The sequence below is a fragment of the Empidonax traillii genome, unplaced genomic scaffold, assembly GCF_003031625.1.
Source record: "Empidonax traillii isolate 1590-97213 ecotype Southwest subspecies unplaced genomic scaffold, ASM303162v1 scaffold264:size1143063, whole genome shotgun sequence".
Lineage (NCBI taxonomy): Eukaryota > Metazoa > Chordata > Aves > Passeriformes > Tyrannidae > Empidonax > Empidonax traillii.
The window spans coordinates 818,300-827,442 of NW_020955457.1; the positions used below are offsets into that span (position 1 = coordinate 818,300).

General features: G+C 41.4%; 1 protein-coding gene and 1 long non-coding RNA gene across 2 annotated transcripts in view; one reads left to right on the plus strand and one right to left on the minus strand.

Moving 5' to 3' along the window:
* SDR16C5 (short chain dehydrogenase/reductase family 16C member 5) overlaps positions 1-2,683 on the minus strand; it is a 13,528-nt gene extending 10,845 nt beyond the window's left edge. The window contains exon 1 of the mRNA XM_027889519.1: positions 2,599-2,683. The gene's annotated coding sequence lies outside the window, so the exon portion shown is untranslated. The remainder of the gene's footprint in view (positions 1-2,598) is intronic.
* A 575-nt stretch (positions 2,684-3,258) lies between these two features.
* The window catches only part of LOC114060200, a 6,511-nt gene continuing 626 nt past the window's right edge, over positions 3,259-9,143 (plus strand). Inside the window, exons 1-2 of the long non-coding RNA XR_003571841.1 lie at positions 3,259-3,375; positions 6,367-9,117. This is a non-coding gene — a long non-coding RNA (uncharacterized LOC114060200). The remainder of the gene's footprint in view (positions 3,376-6,366; positions 9,118-9,143) is intronic.

The following is a 9,143-nucleotide window of genomic DNA, read 5'->3' on the forward strand; positions in this document are numbered from 1 at the left end:
AAAAAAAAAAAAAAAAAAAAAAAAAAAAAAAAAAAAAAAAAAAAGAGTGATATCTACTAATTGAGCATCTTAAATAGAAATGCATGACAAACAATGTTAGTGCTCACAAGCTAGTACTTTAGTAAGGAAAAATTCTGCTTTAAGGGCCACAATGTTCGTTGCTTTGTAGGCACTCTGTTGTCACAAAATCACATCTAGAACAAGTCACAGTCTCAACTCTGCTGAAAAAAAAAAAAAAAAAAAAAGACAAGAAACCATAAACATAGGGAGCTTCAGAAGACAGTATGCTTATAAATCTCCAAACACAGCAGGCAAGCAACTGGCTGTCACTCCTAGCTTTTCAACTACCTGTACTACCATTGTTGAGGAGAGTCTCCTTTTGCAGTTGAACACAGTGCTGTAAGAACTCACTGCAAAGCTGTTGTGTTTTATTCACTTTCCTGCATGAAGCAAATGTCATAGGCTTGAATCATACTATCTCAGGTATGCTTTTAACCTCACAGTCTGTACTCATCCCAGTAATGACAAAAAACAAGCAGGCATTTAAGCCCTTGTTATTTTATTTGCCAGTATACCAATGCTATGCAAGAAGCACACAGCATTGGTCAAAGCAGATCTTTAATCTCTAACTACAGTATGAAAGCTTAATATCTTCCTTCTCAGCTAAATGTAGAGTACACTGGCACTTACACTTCAACCTTTAGCACTACATGCCCAGTTTGCTTACATTCTTAGTGAACTTTGCTATCTATGTATATAGGTAATCGTGTTTGACAAGTGCCAGGAGATAAGTTATTTAGATCTCTGTTACTCTGAGCAAAGTTCATGAAATTTAGTATGTGGACATAAATGTGTTATCATGAGTCTCAGGTTTTGTAAATGGGAAACTAGGGCAGTCTTGAAAAGAGATAGGCCACTGCTAGAACAGAGCTAGTTACTTCAGAAAGTTTTCTGGCAGAAACATTAGAACATCTTAAAACTATTCCAATAATAGAAAAACACTTGTCAAAAACATAGTGGGTAGAAAAACAAGTTCTTCTTTCTGGAGAAGTCTTACGGAGAATGCTTTCTATTCCTCATTCCCATTAAAATGTGACTAAATATACAAAGAGGCAGTAACACCAGGAAGAAACGTAAGAAATATCAAAGCAGCCCAGGAATACTTTTCTAGAGCTAATATTGACATTTCCTGTAATAGGCTCTCATAGCTATAGAGCTACTACAGATTAAGCAAAAGTAGAGTTATAAAAGTGCCATTAAATTTCATGTATATATATATATAAACAAATTAGCAAGTTTTTGGAAACACCAGTTGTTTTTTGAGTTTCAAACAGAAGCAACAAATCTTTAAAATAAATGCAATTGCTCAATTTAGCCTGATTACACTAATTTAATGCACTAAACAAAACACCTTCCATTTACATGAAAGGGGACTGGTAACTCTGGAATAGATAAGGATCCCTTAATCCCTAAGGAAAACCGAGGGAGACAATTGCCTTCAGACGCAATAAACAATTCGACTTAAACCCAGTTTAGAACTTATGACACTAATTCTTTAAGTAAAATAATCATATATTAGGCCTGTATAGGACAAACACACATTAGATTTTTCAAAAAAGTACTTTCACTTAATGAAGTAGACTCATTTAGGCATACAGACCACAGGAGACTTCCTGTTAGAACACCAACTCTTCAAAGAGACAATTTCCACTGACACATTTCTCCCTAACCCAACTTCGACTGAGGCAGGAGTCCTCCATTATCACTCACTGCATTAGCGCTGCTAATTATACCAGCTACTGTAAGAAAGCATTCCCATACAGACAATTAAATTTACCAACTCACTTGGCCAATTTTGCGTCCCCAACTAAAGCAACCAGGAATTGTTTTCCAGGTGAATTAACCAAAGATGCCTTTGGCACATATAAGATCTCAGATCATTTCTGATGCCGTGTATCATTTTTTAATATGTCTACATCCACGCAGTCATAAGTGTGGAAATCTGTTACTGATGGTGAGGTATCAGAGGTTTTATAATGCCTTATCAGACAGAATTTCAAGTGCAGATAACTTTGCTAACACAGGCTTGTTGGTACCTGTGACAAAACTCACAGCCGACAGGTTCTTGCAGACCTGACAGACTCTGAAAAGACTACTATCTAAGCTCGCAAGTCACAGGGCAGGATTGAAGCTGGCAGCTGAACCGCAAAACACTAGCCGAAGGGACTAAAGGTTGATCATGCAATCTCCTGAGCAGGATTTGGCATGCATGAATTTTTTTCACTGCATCTGCAGGGTTGCGATCCCACAAAAATATAGTGGTCCCGTCGCCAAGTCTGTCCAACAGCTGAGGTGCAGCAGCACCTTCCTCACCGCCCGGAGGATGTCGGACAACCTCACTCTCACTTAGCGTCCGCTAACCCAATCGGCATCATAGCAAAACCCACGGGCAGCTTTCAGCTGCGGTAACCGGCTCACCATCCGCTCTCAGGCCGCCTTCCCGGCCACCCCCCCCCCGCTCCTCCCGTCCAGCGACCACACAGCCTGTCCCGTCCCCCAGCGCTCGCCCGGCCAGAACGCCCCCAGGAACGTGGGTACCTCCGTCTGCCCGGCGTGGCACAGCGACTCTGGGGAGGGCGACGAAAGGGCAAGAGATCAGAAAACCCGGCAGGGCAGGGCGGAGTGAAAAAGAGCGGAGCAGCCCTGCTTTTATGCCGGCAGCCCGCCCCTCCGAGGGGGCTGACCGGATGCCCGGGGGCGGGACGGGATAGGGTGGCATGGGGTAGCGTGGGATGGCATGGCACGGCATGGATGGCATGGCACGACGTGGCCCCTCTCCGCTCCGCTCTGTAGTGGTGGAGAGCCAGGTCCCGGAGGCTGGGGTTTGCCAGGGCCTGCCGTGCGGCGGGCCGGCATTCAGCCGGGCGGGGGGAGCGGTGCCTGCCCTCCGTGTCCGCACGGAGATGAGGGGTCGCCCCCGGAAAGGAGAGCTGCGGTCCTGGGGGGCAGTGAGGACGCTCGGGCCCCTGGGCTCCTCGCTGAGGCCGGGTAAAGGCTCAAAGGACGGAGCAGCTTTACGGGGCAAAGGCCCTCGAGGCGACGGCTCCATGGTTTCTGTTTGTGTGTGGGAGGGTTTTGTTTTGTTTTTGGTTCTGGGGGGTTTTTTGTGTGTGTTTTTTTGTTGTTTGTTTGTGGGTTTTTCCTTTGTTTTTATTGGTTTTGTTTTGTTTTGCTTTGTTTTTTAGTATTTAAAATGTCCTTTTGAGTTTTATGAAGGAGGAATTCTGTTGGAGACATGACCGACTGGGAGAAGATAGATTTCACACAGCTGGTCTAGATCGAGTGTGGGTGCTGCAGAGTTGGTACTGAGGAGAGGTGAGCGCTGATTGTGGCTTCAGAGGAAGTCTGAAGAAAACTGTTGGGCAGTATTGGGCTTCGGGACGTGTAGGATGTAGGGAAGCCTGTGTGAAGAAGTCACTACATGTGTGGTGGTTGTCACTCCATGTAGAGACCTACTCACTTGGTGGTTGTGAAGAGATCACCTGACCTGTAGGGCCAAACCCTATGTGAAGCTATGATGTGTGGAAGGGATTTCACCAGGGTGAGTGTGACTCTTTTGGGGTGATGTCCTCTCAAGGGAATGAATGCCACTCCAGCTTGCAAAATGTCTTCTGGGTGCAGTTAGATTAAAGTCTTGAGTTTGGTAATTCAGTAAAATGCTCTGCATTTACTGCTATATATGCTTGAGTCCCTTAGGGTAGCATTGTTTTGGAAGGTTTTTTTTTACCTCATGCTCTTCCTTAGCCAGCAGAACTCTGAAACTGTAAGGTACTGAATATTCACAACTTCAAGGAATGTTTGAATGAGGAGAAGATGCTTAGTACCCACGAAAAAAAAAATATGACTGAAGGCAATTGCTTGGCAATTCATTATCATGATCATTAATATGCCTCCTTTACAAACTGGCATGTTTTTGATGTTGTTATACTTCCGTAGAAGTATGAGAACACAACTTTTGGAGTGTTATTTTCATCTGATGAATTAAGCGCATGCTCATGAAACACTAGAATTAATATACTGCTTAATAATGGCTGTGAAACAGCAATTAATAAAGTAGGCTAATTTGGGCAGCTTAGAATATCTTTTTTTTTGATCCAGTAATCTTCAAACAAAATTTGAAAACTTCACATGCACAACCACTTTGAAGGAAAAAGGATGGAAGCACACTTGACAATACATACTGTAGAGGGAGCAGGTTGTTTTAGTTGCTTGCTTGCCTTGAAATAAATGGGTCCCCATAGTTAAAAAGAGTAGAGGCCTGTAAGGTGCTGTGCTGTTTAAATAGATGCGTTTCTTGCTTCACCTACACTTTCTATTTAAATTACTGTTGAAAGAGGTCAAAAGGTCTTTTATTTCAGGTACGCAGCTTTGTATCAGAGTCTAGGCTCTTGACTCTAGACTTTGCTGAACCCTCAAGAACTATTTACTGAAGAGAAATAAACTGCTGGATTAGAATATTTTAGTGGGAGTTATTGTATTAATACAGTGCATTCAGGAGGCTAATGATAATCAAACAGTGCCACTGTTGGCTGCTCCTTTCTTTTTGTGGATTGTATTGTTTACAGTGGCTTGCTGAAAAAAAGGAAGCATAAAAACCTCCCAGTCATTTAATTTTAAAAAGGTTTAAATATGTGCTTTATACTAATACTTGGTAATTAATAGCATTTAACATTGAGGCTGACCTTATGATTGGAGTTGGAGGATAGAAGGTGGGAGACTTTTCCTTTCCCCAGCTTTGATTTCCTGCATGTTATAAACTCACTGAATAAAATTTGCTGAAACAAAACTCACCAGATAGCTTGACTTTGCTTGTCTATGTTATGAAAGACTAAAATTAGTCTGTAGAGAAACCAATTTTTAGGATGTCAAATTAGAAACTTCCACAGTTTTGGGTCAGAAAAGACCCAAGTGGAATCATTACTCTTGATTCAAGTCTAGAAATGGAACTACCCTAATTTGTATCAGATAGGGATGTCTCCCTCTTGCCACATGTTACTTTTGGACCAATTTTTGAGTGCTGTCAGAATTCCAGGAGTGTACAACCCCAGGAGACTGATGTTGTTTGTTTGTTTTGTGTAACATCCTGCTGGATGTTTTCAAAAGAGTCCAAGGTATTAAAGTCAAAACAACACCTCCGAGGAACTTTGTAAGTGCTCTCGCTTTTGTTTCTCTGTTGTACTTGTTCTACATAAGTGTACTGCTAGTCTAGCCATTTTTTACTGGGGGCAGTACTGTATTTTGGCCTACCTTTACTTCAACAAAACACTTGGCATTTGTTGTAAGGCAGATATTGGCACCTCTGCTGGAACAGTAGCAGAGGTGTAACCTAAAGATAGCACTAAAGTGCTATTTATGCTTCATGTGTATCTTTGGTAGAAATTTTATTACATTTGCCTTACTTCACCACTATTTAATCTTGATTATGGATGTGTCAAACAAACGTGGATGAAGCAAACAGAGAGGGAGGGTTGGTCTAAGCTGGATAAATCCAATTGCATGGCGACTATGATAGTCATCCTCACTTTATCCTGTCATGCTGTTGCAGCCATATTTTCTTATGAGCTCTCATACTACTTTTTTTTCTACCTGAACACTCAAAATATGGTAAATATTTTGATATTAAAGCATCAATTATCCCCCATGTACCACAGCTGCTGAAGTGGAATAGTGTAATACGCTTGTAAACAGTCTGATCTTTCTGCTTTCTTTGAATGCCTACCGTGAAATTTGTAGAATCCTAAGAAGACCTCATTGCAGTCTTCAACATCCTCATGAGGGAAAGAGGAGAGGCAAGTACTGATATCTTCACTCTCTTGACCAGTGACAAGGCTCGAGGAAACAGCAGGAACCTGCATTGAGGGAGCTTTAGCTTGGATATCAGGAAACAGTTTTTCACCCACAGGGTGATTGGACACTGGAACAGGCTCTCCAGGGAAGTGGTCGTAGTACCAAGCCTGTCTGAGTTCAAGAAGTATTTGGACAATGCTCTCAAGCACATGGTGTGATTTTTTGGGTGAACTGTGCAGTTGGACTCGATGATCCTGATGGGTACCTTCCAACTCAGCGTATTCTGTGGTAAGTGGCAGTGTCAACTGCTTCAGCAATTGCAGGTATGTCACTGCACTTGCAGTCGAACGAACTTGCTTCTAGTCACACACTGCAACTGCTCACAGAGGAGTGGGTCTTCATTTGAAAAACTAATGCCTTGTTAATAGAAGTCAAATGTCTCCTGTGTTGCCTCTGAAGGAAGCAGGGCAAACACTACTTAGCCAGAGTTCTTCAAAATTGACTTTTTTCTTGTTCTAGCTGAAGAAAAACAACTGAGGCAAAGGAGATTCCAGTCAAACAGAAGGTTCATCATTCTGAACACAGAAGACTGAGTTGAATTCTGAATTGTCATTTACCCTATGCATTTCCTTTGAGTCATATTTACCATCTAACAGAAGTTTATGGAATTCTAGTTCCCCCTATCATCAGATTTAAAATAGAGGAATTACAGAAGTGACAAACTATTACCCACTGGTGCCCCATTTATTACATCTTAGAAAAGTGCCAAGTCCTGTTTAGTGAGGGTGAGCGGGTGAGATGTGCTGCACTAACATCTGTTCAAAGTATTTACTAACTACACAGTAAATGTGACCAGCAGCTTGGTGCACTGAATAGCATCCCTTGCAAATCAAATCAAGAGAGGGACAAATTCTCATCAGAAGAGGAATATGCCAGCACTAAGTATCATCATGACTTTGCCTTTGGATGCTCAGGGCCCAGAGTTCACTGCCTGTCAAACTGTGCTTATAGTATGATAGTCATTGTCAGGACCTGATACATTGTTTTTCATTCCCTGAGCATTTTACTTCAGTGTAGTAAACCTCATCAGGACAGATAAGTAAAGCCCTTCAAGAAAGTATTTTTATATGGGCCAACTCTGTATTCAAATTTGTCATATGTCCACACAGCACAGAGGATTGTGTGGGAAGAGGAGTGAAAGCTTGCAAAACGACTAACTTAATTGGAGCTCCCATGGGATGAGAAAATGTGGACTGGGCTCTCTTGCCTCTCACCTTGGCAACAGGTAGTATACACAGGGGTGTTGTGAAATTATGTTCTTTACCCATACAGGAATGCCTATTATGTCAGTCCTGTAAGCAGGCAGCATTGGCTGAGCTTCCATCTGCCTCCAGAGCTAACCCACTTTATTCAGAACAAAGAGCTGAATTAAAAAAAAAAAAGAAGGTGCATTCTAGTGTGATATAGAAATGTTACATCATGTGCTCAAATAGTAACTATGTGACCAAATGCTGTTATAAATCAGGGCTTTGTCTAGCAGTGTGTATTTTCTGATCCCTCAGTTGGATTTTATAATGCAAATTCACAAAGTTTTGATGCACAATGAACACAGATAATCAGTAACCTGTCACAGTCGGCTGCAAAGAGATTGCTGCTATGTAGCTCTTGGCTCACTGTTTTTGCATGCTCCCCTATCTGTGCATGTTCCTCACGGTATCCTTATTTGTAAGAGATCCTGCCTGTACTGCAGGAGGAAGTATCTCACAAGAGATTTTTTTCTTCTTTCTTCATGAAAAAAACCACCAAAATCCATATATTTGTGAATGGTTACTTGGGGAGTTTGGGCTAAAACATTATTTATAATACAGATATGTACTGGCTGTCTGGATGGATTTTGAAAGAGAGAAGTTGAAAAAAAAAAAGTAATTTGTAATCCTTGCTGAACGGTAAGCAGAGTCAGGCAGTTTCCTACTCTTTGGAACTTAAAAAAATTTCTTCCTAATAAAGAGTAATGCAAAGTTTCTGACATGGAAAAATTAGACACAGCAGGGAAGCAAAACTAGCAAAAGAGGTCGGAGGTCTGCAAAATAAGGCAGCAAGGCTGCTAACCAGCTAAAAGAAAGAAAAGTTAGCAAGATTTTAAATAATTAATTGAATATGTGTGAAAGCAGTGGTGGGAGAATGTATTCTAGTATAGGAATAAGCAGGGATTGGAGGACTACATGGGATGGAAACAGCAGGGTATAACCAACTAATTTAAACCTCCATGTGTTGGAGGGAAGGTACCAGGTAAGGCGGTCATGAATACCTCATACGGGTTTGCAGATCTCTGCCCTGATGGAAAACTGGAGCAGCCTTTCATGGTAGGGGCTACAAGCGAAGATAAATGCTAAGGGGAGAAGGAAACAAAGTAATGATTCTACGCCAGAGCTAGTCTTCATTTTTCTGCTTTTCCATCTTTTCAGATTCTGTTGCTTTTTGTCTCATTTCATATGCTAAATAGCCTGGGGACAGTGAGGTGCAGAACTTCTAGCGTACTCTAATGCACTCTGTAACATGTGGCCACTAATTCTCTGTTCAGCCTCATTCCATACTTGTATCACTGTAAGCTACCATTAAAATAGGAAACATCCTTTGCTCCCATGTCCTTTCATTACTTTGGTTTTTTATAGGCCTAAAGTATGGGAGTTCCCAGCTCTGCACCATGCTTTCTAGGATGTCAGCTCATGTGATCATTAAGCATCAGAATTTTTTGCTATTCTGAAGTAAGTGCCTCTCAACAAGGCAAAAAGCACCCTCTGTCCCTCAAGTGAAACTTTATGAATGCCAGAACATACTTGCATGTCTTGCAATGCTCTATTTTGGCTTGCTGTGTATTTCTCACTTGAGATAATGCTGCAAATGTCTGTGATGGAAATAAAAGCCTCTACATTTCTCTGCACTAATTATTGGCCTGCAAATTGAAGAAAAATGCTATGAAGGGAGTAGCTGCTGGTATTTTTATGCTAACTTTTTTATCCTTGATATCTTACTTAGTTGCCAGATGCAATGATATTAACCCTCGAGCCTCTGCTACATGGAAAACTGCAGCATTGGTGCTTTTGGATTATAATTTGCCTTTTCTCTACAATGTCTAAATTATTAGGGTCTTCAGTTGCACAGGAAACCCACACATAAACATTTTGGTGAAACCATTTTCTCAGAGAACATGTACATTCGTGAACATTGATCATGAAGAATTGTTTACAGGATTGTACTAGCTTGGACAAGGTTTCACTGTGTTCCCCTGGTTACTT